This window comes from Pipistrellus kuhlii, unplaced genomic scaffold (genome assembly GCF_014108245.1).
Source record: "Pipistrellus kuhlii isolate mPipKuh1 unplaced genomic scaffold, mPipKuh1.p scaffold_m20_p_31, whole genome shotgun sequence".
NCBI classification, from domain to species: domain Eukaryota; kingdom Metazoa; phylum Chordata; class Mammalia; order Chiroptera; family Vespertilionidae; genus Pipistrellus; species Pipistrellus kuhlii.
Window position 1 is genome coordinate 2,790,967 of NW_023425531.1, and position 14,910 is coordinate 2,805,876.

At 40.7% G+C, this 14,910-nt stretch overlaps 1 pseudogene; it reads right to left on the reverse strand.

The window, feature by feature from the left end:
- Positions 1-11,270: 11,270 nt before the first annotated feature.
- On the reverse strand, positions 11,271-12,858 carry LOC118731519 (annotated as a pseudogene).
- Positions 12,859-14,910: the final 2,052 nt, after the last annotated feature.

The window sequence follows — 14,910 nt, forward strand, 5'->3', positions numbered from 1 at the left end:
GCATGGAAAAGGACATAGAAACCATGAAAAAGAACCAGTTGGAAATGAAGAATACCATATCTGACATCAAGGAAATACTGGAAGGAATTAAAAATAGACAGGATGAAGCAGTGGATCAAATAAGCAATTCAGAAGACAAGATAGAAAAACACTCAACTAGAGCAGAAAAAGAAAAAAAAAATTAAAAGCACAAGGATAGTTTAAGGGAACTTTGGGACAATGTGAAACAGAACAACATCTGCATCTGCATTATAGGGGTACCAAGGGAGAAGAAAGTGAGCATGGGCTACAGAAACTGTTTGAAGAAGTGACAGCAGAAAATTTCCCTAACCTGGCAAAGAAAAATATCAAATAAATCCAGGAAGTATAGAGAGTCCCAATTAAGATGAACACAAGGGAACCCACACTGAAACACATCATAATTAAAATAGCAAACATTAAAGACAAAGAGAGAATCTTTAAGACAGCAAGAGAGATAAAATCAGTTACCTACAAGGGAGCTCCCCTAAGGCAGTCAGTTGAGATCTCAACAGAAACATTATGGGCCAGAAAAGACTGACATGAAGTATTCAAAGTAATGAAAAGCAATAATCTGAAACCAAAACAATTTTATCCAATTTTATCCATTCAAAATTGAAGATGAAATAAAGAGCTTCCAAAAAAACAGGCTAAAGGAGTTTATTACCACCACACCAACATTCCAAGAAGGCTAAAGAGTCTGTTGTAACAAGAAGAAAAATAGAGGGGTAAGAGGGGAGTAGAGGCATAAACAATAGAAGTGGCAATAAATAAATACCTAACAATAATAACCTTAAATGTAAATGGATTAAATACTTCAATTAAAAGACATGTTAGCCAAATGGATAAGAAAATATAATCCATATATATGCTGTCTACAAAAGACCCATCTCAGAACAAAAGATTCACATAGCATGAAAGTGAAAGGATGGAAAAATTTTTCTATGGAAATGGAAATAAAAAAGTGGGGGCAGCAATACTTATATCTGACAAAATAAACTTCATAACAAGACACAAATAAAATCACTACATAATACTAAATGGATTGATCCAACAAGAGGATATAACTCTGGAAAACATATATGCACACAACATAGGAGAAACTAAATGTATTTTTTAATTCCTGGAGGACTTTAAGGGAGAGTTACACAGCAATAGAGTCATAGTAGGAAACTTTAACATCCCACTGACATCGCTGGATAGATCTTCCAGATAAAAAAATCAACAAAGAAACAGCAACCTTAAACAACACATTAGATCAGATGAATTTAAAAGCTGCAGAATAGACAGTCTTCTCAAGTGTACATGGAACATTCTCAAAGATAGACCACATCTCAGTATACAAAATAAGTCTTTACAAGTTCAAGAAGATTGAAATCATATCTAGCATCTTCTTGGATCACAATGGCATAAAACTGGAAATCAACTGCAATAAAAAAAAAAAAACTCACAAACATTCACACACATGTAAGTTAAATAGCATGTTATTAAACAATGAATGGATTCCTTGGTAAAGGAAGAAATCAAAAACTTCCTGGAAACACGTGGAAATGAACACACAACAACCAAAATCTATGGGACACAGCAAAAGCAGTCTTGAGAGGGAAGTTCATTGCATTACAGGCCTACCTTAGGAAACTAAAAAGAAAAAAGAAAAGAAGAAAAAAAAAAAAAAAAGCTCAAATAAACAATATAAACCTACAACTAAAAGAATTAGAAGGAGAACAATAAGAAAAGACTAGAGGAAGTAGAAAGAAGGAAATAATAAAGATCAGAGTGGCATCAAAAATAAATGGCATAGAGAATAAAAATATAATACAAAAGATTAATGAAATCAAGAGCTTGTTCTTTGAAAAGATAAACAAGATTGATGAACCTTTGGACAGACTCATCAAGAAACAAAGAGAAAAGACCCAAATATTGATAAATAAAACCTGCAATGAAAGAGACAAATTAACCACTAACATCATAGAAATACAAAGGATTGTAAGAAAATTCTATGAACAACTATATGGCAACAATAGGACAGCCTGGAGGAAATAGTTAAACTCTTGGAAACATGCAATCTTCCAAAACTCAATCAGAAGGAATCAGAAAACCTGAATAAGTCAACAACAACTGATGAAATTGAAGCAGTGACCAAAATCCATCCAGCAAACACAGTCTGGACAGAATAGCTTCACACGTGAGTTTTACCAAATATTCTAAGAAGAACTAACACCTATCCTCCTTAAACTGTTCCAAAAAATCCAAAAGGAATGAATACTCCCAAGCTCTTTTCACAAGGCCAGAATTTTCCGAATTCTAAAACCATACGAAGACACAACAAAGAAAAAGAATTACAGAACAATATCCCTGATGAACATATATGCCAAAATCCTCAACAAAACATTAGCACACCAGATCCTACAATAGATTAAAAAGATCATACACATGATCAAATGGGATTTATTCCAGGGATACAAGGCTAGTACATTCACAAATCAATAAATGTAATATGTCACATAAACAAATTGAAAGACAAAAATCACATGATCATATCAACAGATGCAGAAAAACATTCAACAAAATCCAGCACCCATTTATAATAAAAACTCTCAGCAAAGTAGGAATAGAAAGAATTTACTTCAATGTAATAAAGACTATATATGACAAACCTACAGCCAACATCAAACTCAATGGGAAAAAATTAAAAGTGTTTAATTTAAGAATAGAAAAAAGACAGGGATATCCACCATTACCACTCTTATTCAATATAGTACTAGAAGTCCTAGACAAAGCAATCAGACAAGAAGAAGAAATAAAAGGCATCCAAATTGGAAAGGAGGAAGTAAAACTGTCATTATTCATAGATGGTATGATAGTGTACATAGAAAACCCTGAAGACTCATCAAAACACTGAAAGATTTAATAAATAAATTTGGCAAAGAATACAAAATTACCATTCAGAAATCAATGACATTTTTATACACCAGTAATGCACCCTCAGAATAAGAAACTTTAAAAATCCCATTTACTCTTAGCAAGCATGGCTCAGTAGTTCAGCATTGACCTATGAACCAAGAGATCACAGTTCAATTCCCAGGCAGGGCACATGCCTGAGTTTCAGGCTCAATCCTCAGTATGGGGCATTCAAGAGGCAGCCAATCAATGACTCTCTTATCATTGATGTTTCTACCTCTCTCTTCCTCTCCCTTCCTCTCTGAAATAAATAAATATATACTTAAAATAAATGAAGAGTTGTTCTCAGCAAAAATAAAATTGCTTCTCATTTATAACACCCATTGAAACAGAAAACTAATACTGTCTCTCATAGTTAGAAATAATTATTATTCATTAAAATTGACTAAGGATAATAATATCCCATAAATAACAAAGAAATAGCTATTATTCCCTACAAAACAAATAAACCAGGAAATGGTTTCCAACATTTTTATTTTCACACTAATATGAAGAGGTTTTACTAAAACCAGCCATCTGAAAGAATCCGTCACTAGAAATAGTCAGCATTGCTCTATGTTAATGTGAATGGTCCAACTCAAGTTTAAAGCAAATCTGAATTTTAAAATTTGGGGTGAAAACCCAGAATTTACCTAGCACACAGGAGGCAAAACAAGCATTTATTGAACAAATGAATAAATATTTCAATATTTTCCTTACTGTAGTATAAGTCTGAAATGAACTTTTACCCTAAAAATCAAACACTAGAGATAAATAATAGTTTATGATTCTATCTACATTTCTTCTGGTTTTGATGCCACACCTGATCTTATATCTTATATAATAAAGAGATAATATGCAATTTGACCCTCACAAGATGGCTGTCCCAATGTCATCACAAGATGGTTGCCCCCACATCATCACAAGATGGCTGGCAGGGGAGCTCAGTTGGGGGCAACCAGGCCTGCAGGGGAGAGCACTTGGGGGCAATTAGGTCAGGCTGAGCGGCACCCCCCAGTGCACGAATTTCATACCTATAGTATTTTTATAATTCTAAAAAATTTTGTTGAGCACTCATATATTTTTTTCCTGCCTTTCTTGCTACCAATGAAAATGTTCATTATTCTAGACTGAAAAGTTTATGCTAAACATACATATGTACATTAATAAAGATTAGAAAATACACTTGGTTTTCAATTTAAAAAGTACATTGTTTAGCCCTAAAAAGTTTTCCCTAACCAAACATGCATACATTACAATTAGAAGAGCATTCTGAGTGATGTAAGTAGAATACAAATGTTCTTTAATACACAAGGGCTTTGTCCCCTTAACGGTTTTTTTGCTTACTTCTCTACTTTCAAGTAACAAGAGCTCATTTTCTATATACTAAAAACAATGGCTCGCCCAGCTGGCATGGCTCAGTGGTTGAGCATCAACCTATGAACCAGGAGGTCACAGTTCAAATACCAGTAGTGCATATGTGCAGCTTGCAAGCTTAATCCTCAGTGTGGGGTGTGCAGGAGGCAACCAATAAATGATTCTTTCTCATCATTGATATTTCTCTCTCTCCCTTCCTCTTTGAAATCAATAAAAATATTTTAAACACACACACACACACACACACACACACACACACACAATGGCTCAGTGATTGATGTAATCCAAGGCATTTCTTAGAGTTCTGTAAGAGAAAGGATGAAAAACAACCAGCAAATCCCCTTACATACCTGCATATAATGTTGTACAGTTATACAGCTCACATATTGAAGTGAAGCTACTCATTCTCAATCTCTAATACATAAAATGTGCCATAAATGAATAATTTGAGAAATATGTAGCATAGTGGAATGATATTCTGAAATCAGATGTCCCTAGGTTTGGATGCCAACTTTGACACATTGAACAGCTGTGTGTTCAAATTACTTCACCTAAGAATCTTTTCCTCAAATTCTTTCTGTCTCTCTCATCTACTCAACATATAATATGCTTAATTGTTAGTTATAGTTTTGTATTTAATATGTAAAAAGATAAGAACCAATGATGAGTAATTTAACAAAAATGATGAGACTGCTTTTTCTCTAAAACAAAGCCTTCTACAAACATGTTTTTCTTTACTGAATGAGTTTATAAGTAATATTTCCTAGCATAAATGTTGGTAAGCTTATGCCAAAGAAGCCTAAATCAAGATAGAGATAGAGGCAGTGTTGTGTGTACAGTGAGACTCATCAATATTTGCTGTGTTGAGTCTTTTGTGTGGAAGTGTGCACACATTTGTGAGTGTGTGTGTGGGATGTGTGTGTGTGTTGAGTTTTAATAAGTAAGATATAACAATTCCAGAGTGTTGTTTTGTGTCAGGTACCATTTTGAGTACATTGTATGTTTTAATTAGTGTAATCATCATAGTTCCATTAGTCAGGCACTGTTTTTATTCTCATTTTGTAGATGAGAACATTGAGCACAGACAGGTTGAGTAGTTGAGTAACTTTCCCAGGGTCACACAGCTAGTGAGAGAGGAGCCAAACTCCTCTCACACAGACTCCATGCTCATGACCCACTTACTATTCTGCTCTTCAGAGGGGAGTGGATGTGGAGTCTCAGGCCTATTGAAACAGTTATTAGAAAGAGCACTTATTCATTCTTTTCTCCTTTTATTTATTCACCTCCTCAAAAGGAAAGCCACTGAGGCAGGGGAGGAGATGAGAGATATCTGTAATACTATGAACAATTTAAAAAGACAACTTTTTTTAAAGAGGAGAGAAAAAAAAATGGCAACTGAATAGGCAGATGTGTCCTGTGCCTTGTCCCAAAGGAGATAGAAAAATCAACTAAATTGAATAACATCCACCCGGAATTGGCAAATTGGACACAGCTGGGAAGGGCAGAGAACACCTGGACAAAGATAGGACCGGGGATCTGGGCTGAAGAGAGACATGCAACCACCAGGCCAAGAGGGTCAGAAGAAAGCTGCAGGGCACCAAGTCTGCATACCTTGGGGACAGGTGTAAATCCAACTGTGAGGGGAGGTCCACAGGCTGCTGGCGGCTGGAGATTCTAGCTCTAAGCCCATAGCTGTGAGAGGCTGCGCCCAGAAAGGCAGCCTGCGAGCTGGTGCCTGGGGTGAGAGGAACTCAGAGTCACGTGGTTGTTTTGCCTTTTATTTGCTAAACCCAGTTCATAGGACTTTTTAATTACATTCACCAAGGCTGCTGTGCAGGTGTCGGTACGGATGTGTGGGGTCTGGGGAGAGGCTGTGGAGGAGAGTGGGTCAGGGAGAAGTGACAGGAATCCAGCACTGAGACTTTCCTGACCCTCCAAACTAAGCAGCCATTTTCTCCTGAAGAGCCAGCCCTCCCAGCAGCCTCAAGACAGCCAATACAGTCACACCCAACCTACACCTTGAGCTGCACAGAGGACACAAAGATGAGGAATAGCCCCAAAGAGCCCTCAGGGACTGGGTTGAAGGGGGGCCATTGAGTCCTGAAAAGCGATAAAGCACCACCCCACCTAAAGCCCTGTCAGAAGCAGATGCTTGAGAGATTAAGATTGACAGCAGGCAGGCAGGCAAAGCAGGCAGATTGTTCCTGCCTGCTCACAGCCAAGGCTGTGAAGATAGTCACAAACAGAGGAGTGGTGGATCACTTGGAACTTCAACATGGCGCTGACTACCTAACCGGAAACTGAGACGTGGCAGACAGAACAGAGTGGGCCTTAAACCAATCCCCACAGTCCAGGCCAAGGGACTCTGTCAGAGGGACTCTGCTCACTCTGCAGATGCCCTTCAAGCCCCAGTGCCACCCCAGGTGTGGCTGGCCAGGAAGGCACTATAGGAGGTTGGCTGCAGGGTGTGTCTGGCCCATCTCGCCCCAGTCCCACTCCACCAGGCTCCTTCTAATTAATTTACTTTCAATGTACATGAATTCATGCACTGGACCTCCTGTCTACTATATAAGACAAACTAAAAAAATCTGGGTGGCATGGCAGTTTGATCTAATACATAGAAACAATCATAAAGGAATAATAATAATGAGGAGACAAAGAAATAATCCCCATACAAAAGAAGAGGAGGAATCACCATAAAATAAAATGAATGAAATGGAGGCAAGCAATTTGTCAGAAAAAGAATTCAGAGCAAAGGTTATAAGCATGCTGAAAAGAAGGAAAGACAAATTCAACAACATGTGTAAGAACCAAGAGGAAATGAAGAAGCAAGAAGAAATGAAGAAAACAATAAAGAACACAATGGAAAGTATCAAAAGTAGTCCAGAAGAAGCTGAGGACTGCATCACTGAGTTAGAAGATACAGTAGATAAAAACACCCGAGCAGAGCAGCAACTGAAAAAACAAACAAACAAACAAACAAACAAAAAATAAAAAACAAAACTTAAAAAGCAAAAGAGCCTAAGGAAGCTTTGGGAAAACATGAAATGAAACAACATTTTAGGGGTGCCAGAAGGAGAGGAAACTAAGCAAGGAATAGAAAACCTGTTTGAAAAATAGTAACAGAAAACTTCCCTGATTTTGGGAAGAAAAAGTCACACAAGTCCAAGAAGCACATAAAGTCCCAAACAAGATGAATCCAAAATGACCAACACACATCCCTTCAATAGCTCAGTTGGTAGAGCAGAGGACTGTAGTTGATTTCCAAAATGACCAACCCAAAGACACATCATAGCCGAAACCGGTTTGGCCCAATGGATAGAGCGTCAGCTTGGGGACTGAAGGGTCCCAGGTTCGATTCCCGTCAAGGGTATGTACCTTGGTTGCCGGCATATCCCCAGTAGGGGGTGTGCAAGAGGCAGCTGATCGATGACTCTCTCTCATTGATGTTTCTAACTCTCTCTCTCCCTTCCTCTCTGTACAAAATCAATAAAATATATATTTAAAAAACAAACAAAAAAAACAAAGACTCATCATAATTAAGTTGGCAAAATCAACAACAAAGTAAGAATGTTAAAGGTTGCCAGAGAGAGACAGAATATTACCTATAAGGTATCTCCTATTAGACTATCAACTGATTTCTCTACAGAAACACATCAGGCCAGAAGGGAATAGAATGAAATATACAAAGAGAAGCAAAGCAAGGCACTGAATCCAAGAATAATATACCCAGTAAGGCTATAATTCAAAATTGAAGGAGAAATCAGAAGCTTCACAGACAAAAAAAAGGCTAAGGGAGTTTATTACCACCAAGCCAGAAATGCTAAAGAATTTATGTAAAAAAAAGAATAAATAGAAAGAGAAGAAGAAACACAGGCATAAAGAATATATAATGGAAACAAACAAGTACCAATCTATCTATACTTATAAAAGGGTAATATGCTAATTAGACCTGGAGAACTTCCAGGAGACCATCTGGACAAAGCCATGGTGGCAGGGCCGAGGCAGAGGCAATCAGGGGTGATCAGGCCAGGAGGGGAGAGCAGTTGGGGGCAAGCAGGCTGGCAGTGGAGGGCAGTTGGGGATGATCAGACTGGCAGCGGGGCAGTTGGGGACAAGTAGGCCAGCAGAAGAGGGGCAGTTGGAGGCGATCAAGCCAGTGGTGAGGGAGGCAGTTGGGGGTGATTGGGCCAGCAGGATGAGTGGTTAGGGGCAATCAGGCAGGCAGGCATGTAAGTAGTTAGGAGACAGTAGTCCCGGATTGTGAGAGGGCTATCTAATTGCCTTTTTAGGCCTGATACCTGTGATTGGGCTTAAAAGGGGACCTCAGGCCACACACCCCCAACCCCAGCACTGGGCCAGGGGATCTGAGGCTGCACCCCCTGCCTGGCTGGGCTTGACAGGGGGCTTCAAGCCATGCCCCCATCTAGCAGGCCTTGACGGGGGACTTCAAGGTGCATCCCCATGCTGGGTCAGGGAACTCACACCACCTCACCCCTGCCCAGAGGGATTTGATGGGGGACTTGAGGATGTGCACCCCCCCCCCGGTCTGGGCTGGGAGACCTCAGGCTACACACACACCCCCCCCCCCGTCCTGGTACCAGGCCAGGGGACCTGAGGCTCACCCCCTGCCTGACAGGGTTTGACAAGGATGGAACTGGCCAGGTCTGGATCAAACCCAATTGGGGGGGGGGGGGGCGGAGGAGAAGGTCTGGGTCTCACACTATTTTTAGGTGCATGTGGGTGGGCGGGGACTTGACGCTGGGTGAGGAAGGTTTTCATATACATTTTACTACTTTTTTTCATCTCTGACACTTCTATTATAGAGAAAGGGCAAATAGCAATATTAAATTGTTTCCTCTAATTAATTCTCTGTTAATGTGTGCAAATTTTGTGCACCAGGTCACTAGTATATATATATATTCACTAGTAAATATAAATATATATATTTACTAGTGAATATATATATATATTTATATATAAATATATATATATATATTTACTATATATTTACTATATATATAGGCTTAATATGATTATTGTCCCTCAGATTGTTTGACCGTTCAAACAGTTGCTATGACGTGCACTGATCACCAGGAGGCAGACACCTGACTGGGAGATTAGCTGTTGCTGGGGTCTGGCTAATCAGGACTGGGAAAGACAGGCCAGACATGCCCTGGAGCCCTCCCATAGTCCATTCCTAGCCCTGATGGTGCCCTGGTGAGGTCTCTCAGCCTAGCCTGAACCCTCTTGCATCTGTGACCCCTCAGGGGATGTCAGAGAGTTGGTTTTGGCCTAATGCTCACAGACCAGGCCAAGGGAGCACACTGGTGCACGAATCCATGCACCGGTCTCTAGTAACTAATAACCTTAAATGTAAATGGATTAAATGCTCCAATCAAAAAACATAGGTTAGGTAAATGATAAGAAAACATGGCCCATATATTTCCTATCTACAAGAGACCCACCTCAGAACAAAGGACTCACACAGACTGATAATAAAGAATAGAAAAAATAACTTTCAGGCAAATGGAAATGAAAAGGAAGCTGGGATAATATTCTTATCAAATAAAAGAGGGATATGCAAATTGACCATACCTTCGCTATACCCACAAGCCATGCCCATCAGCCAATCAGGAGCGAATATGCAAATAAACTCAACCAAGATGGCTGCGGCCACAGAGAGCAGTAGGGAGGCTTGGGTTTCCCTGGCAATGGAGGAAGCCAAGCTTTCCACCTGCCTTTGACAGCCCAGGCCTTTGCTTAAGGCTACAAAGTTTCAATTGTAGAAGATAAATAAATTTCAGATACCAGGGCCTCTGCTTGGGTCACCAGGGGTGTGGCCAGCCTACAAACCACCACAGGCCCCTCACCTTGGCTGCCCCACACCCCAAGGGAACCCCCATCCTGATCTGGGACACCCTTCAGGGCAAACCAGCTGGCCCCCACCTGTGCACCAGGCCTCTATCCTATCTAATAAAACAGTAATATGCAGCTTGACCAGCACTCCAACACACAATATGGCTGCCCCCATGTGGTCAAAGATCCTTTCCCCATGTGGATACAACATGGCCAGCACAAGATGGCCAGCAGGAGAGGGCAGTTGAGAGGGACCAGGCCTGCAAAGGAGGGCAGTTAGGATGACCAGGCATTCAAGGGAGGGCAGTTAGGGTTGAAGAGGCTGGCAGGGGAGCAGTTAGGCATCAATCAGGCTGGCAGGGGAATGGTTAGGGGGTGATCAGGCTGGCAGGAAGAAGTGGTTAGGGGCAATCAGGAAGGCAGACAGGCGAGCAGTTGGAAGCCAGCAGTCCTGGGTTGTGAGAGGGATGTCTGACTGCCCATTTAGGCCTGACCCTTGAGGGGTCCCAGATTGGAGAGGGTGCAGGCTGGGCTGAGGGTCACCTGTCCTGTGCACAAATTTTGTGCACCGGGCCTCTGGTTTTAATATAAAGTTCTCTGTTCATTTTAACATAAAGTTCTCCATTCAGTAGTACAAACTTGTATATTTTTTTGTTCATAAGTAAAACCAGTTTTATTAATAGATTTCCACATGTCCAGAGAAAACAGTAAGTTCCAAGGACAAAAACTGACACACAGTGAAATTGAAAGTATCCCAGGATGCCAAAACATACATACATACATACATACATACATACATATCCACAATCACTGCCGCTCCAAAAACCTTTATTCTTCCAACCTTTCTTGGGTATCTTCTTCCACTTTTTTAAAAATATATATTTTTAATTGATTTCAGAGAGGAAAGGAGAGAGATAGATAGATACATCAATGATGAGAGAGAATCACTGATCAGCTGACCCCTGCATGACCCCCACTGGGGGGGGGGGGATCAAGCCCGCAACCCGGGCATGTGTCCTTGTCCGGAATTGACCCTGGAACCCCTCAGTCTGCAGGCTGATGCTCCATCCACTAAGTCAAACCGGTGAGGGCTTCTTCCACTTCGTAATAGGATTCTGACCCTCATCAAGATGAGCGTTCCTCTTGTCAAAGCACTGATGTCACTGAAGTGCGTGAGAGAATGAAGCCGTGAGCTCATGACATTTTCACATTTTCATCATCCTTTCTCTCGCTTACTGACACTTAAACACACTTCATGCTCTCCTCATAGTTAATCCTGTGTTGATCCTCCTGACTCTGTCGAGTACCTTGAAGATGCGGGTGTCACAGATTTCCTCTGGAGCATGAGTACTGCTCCTAAAGTTCACGCATGGCAGAGCTGCTCAAAGCTTGCCTCCTGGCTCATTCGAGATGCTTCTCCCACTCAGTCTGTTTCATCATAATGTACTGGAACCAAGGGGGTGCAACATATTACTTAACTGCTCTGTTTGCGGATTTCTTCCCTGAAGCCCCAAGACTGTCCTTCCTCTGTTTCATCTTCTTCATCCTCAGAGCTCAACTTGCTCATCATATTGCTGGGATGAGGCTTAAAACGAGTGGGTCATTCTCACTAAGGCTGCCTGTCACTATATTCATGAGCCATTTGTCAATTTAATACTTCAGTTTTTGGTCCAAGGGACAAAGTTTTCTAAAACCGTGCAAATCTCCGCCAGTTTCAAAACTGCAGCATGTCCCTGAAGCTCTGAGGCTTTGTCCAGAATGAAATGATTCATCCACAATGTACCAGTCTTCCACCTCCAATAGGCTGACACCCTCTCTGTAGGGTAGGTCCTCACTTGAACTTTTTTTGTCAGATCTTGAACTTGTGCAGTTACAGCCATTACCTGCTCCTCGAGACTTTTCAAAAGTGCCACCGCTCTCGGCAGGTCTGACTCTAGCACCTTTGTAGGCACCAGCGACACCATCGTCTCAAACTTGTATTGAAGATGTATTTTTTCTTTTCTCCTGACAGACTATAGTTTTTCCCAAAGCACATACCTAAGACAGATATAGAAAAAAACACGTTCTGATTCTTGCTCTGATCAATGTTCCTCTTAAACCTGGTGATTGTCTTATTCTTTCCGTGACATGATTTACTCAACTGGAAAACAGGAAAAGGTTAACCAAGCTAGGGTAGGAATAGATTTATCTTCCTTTTAATCTTGAGGTAGTTTTAAGATAACACCATGAGTTTCCTGTTTCATCCCTGCCTTACTAGAACACTGGTCTCCACAATCTTTATTGCATCAGAAAACAAACAATTTTCAGATAACTTGAGAGCTATAAATTGCTTGAATAAGCCTACGGAAATAAGCAGACACTGCAGTCTGCATTGCCCAATTTCCTAGGGAATGGAGGGCAAATCCAGTGGGGAGAGGGTATGTGGCTCAAAGAGCGGCACTTTATATTGGGGAAAGGGGAAGAGAAACTGTCCTTCAAGGATAATTCCAGTGCTATGGAAAACAGGGCCTGAGAATCATAAACGGTTACTAAAACTATATGCTGACCATGCAGACACAGACTGAATAAAGAATATTTGCTAATATGTATACTAGATTCAGCTGTAATGAAAAAATGCAAACTTGCATTTTTTTAATTTATTATTGTCAACATGCAGTGTTTAAACACTTGAAATATACAAGTACTATTGTGTGGATGTCAGCCAACATTTTGGGCTTTCAAAAATTCTCAGATTTGCAAAAGCTGGGAACTACTGGTGAAGACCTCACTCTTGGGAGTTACGTTTGGTGTGAGAAGAAAGATTGAGGCTAGAGGTTACCGGGTTACTAAGAGGGCCAAGAACAAGGGTCAGAAAACCCAAAAGCCAATGTACAAATTTAGCCCAAATTTAGCTTCTTTTCCTTCGTTTCATTTCAGGCATGCTAGAAGAAGCACACCACACCCTCTCAGCTGTCCTATCATTAAGCAGAAGGCAGGAATTTAGAAACTCACAATTTTGCAAAGGGTCATAAGCTTGCTGAGTTGAGATCAAATTTTTAAAAATAATTTGAGTTAAGCATCCATCCTGTCTGAAATATGAATTTGGGTATCTTCATGGTTTAATAACACTATGAAGATTCTATAGGCTGAACTTCTTTGTACACGTTGAGAGGGAAAATCTTCCTTATTTCAACTTGCAAAAGAACTATCAATATTTTATTTTAGATTGTCACCTTAATACTTATTTCTGTAAGTATCTAACTGAAAAATCACCACTTACAATTCTTTTAAGCCACCACTGCTCTATAAAGTCTCTTCTCACCTGATTTTACTACAGCAACAAAACACAGAACAAGAATATTTTATCTTTACAACCAGGGGCAAAGGACCTCTGGCTCCTGTTGACAGCAGAGAGTTTGAAAGTAGCCGTGATTGGGCTGGGCAGGGGCATTAAATACCACCGGGATTGTTATTCATTAACCTGCTACTAAACTAAATATTTGTTGCTGAAGAGACTGACTGCTCATGATTATTTCTAAGCTTAGTAGACTCCAAAAGAATGCTGACGACCCCTCAGAGGCAGGGCTTTCAGCATTGAAAGTTAGCATCTTTCAATGAAGTTTTAGTTCAAGCTTTTCCAGGAAAAAAAACAAAAACAAAGAAAAAAACCCTTTCCCTTAAATAGTGTCCTTATAAAGAACCCACTAGCACCAAAAAGCAGAAAGCATGGCCTTTTTTTTTTCTTCTCATTTTTAACTATCAGTAGCTTTTAAACTATCAATAACTTTAATTCTCCAGCTCTCTCTCTCTCTCTCTCTCTCTCTCTCTCTCTCTCTCTCCTCTCTCTCTCTCTCTCTCTCAAGGAAAATGTTAAAGAATGTTTCAGTACACTTCACCATTTGGGGTCAAAATGAGCTCTGTGTCATGAAGAAAAATCTTGCAGCACAGTGGCTGTGGAAGATGAGTTTCTTAAAGGTCAGATTCATGATTCTAGCCCTTCAGTTTCCACAAGCCATCATCAGCAAATCCTAATCCAATCACCTCTCTTTCCAAAGAGCTTCATCAGTAATGACTGACTGAAATTAAATGGTTTTAAATTCTTTTCTTTTGGTCTCTGCCAGAATACTGACAATAGGAAAGCAAAGGCTTTACATGGGACCTAGCTTTCTTCATTTTTAACTTAGGAATAAAAAGTAGGTCAGGATACCTGGATTCAAAAGAAAGAAATTTGTGCATTTACCATTTCTCTTTTATTATGATTATTATCATCTAACACCATTATTTCTTCCACATCTATTAACTGGCATTCTCTTCTCTCCAGGTGCAATATCAAGACCCCAGAAGCATAACTTGTGACCTCAAACCTTTTAAAAATCGCATTCACAGTTTGTTTGTTTGTTTGTTTCCTAAGGAGATGGCTTCAACTGCACCCCTTCCAGCCCCCAGGTTCCCAACTGGACCCGGGCAGCCCTTTTAAAGGGAGTGTACAGTTTCCAGAGGGGTAGAGGTGAGGGCTCAGACGGCTGGCAGCCCTAAACTCCCGACCCACCCTTAACTTCCAGCATCAAGGCGAGCGAATCTGCAAGTCAAGAGACCCAGAGGGCCGCTGGGGAGGTGACCTCGGGTTCCTGGAACCGTCTGCACCCCCGCCTGCCCGAAGGACGCCCCACGGCATCAGCCACGCTCGAGGCCGGACTCTGGCCCTCCCGCCACGTAGCCTGACCACTGGCTGTCCAG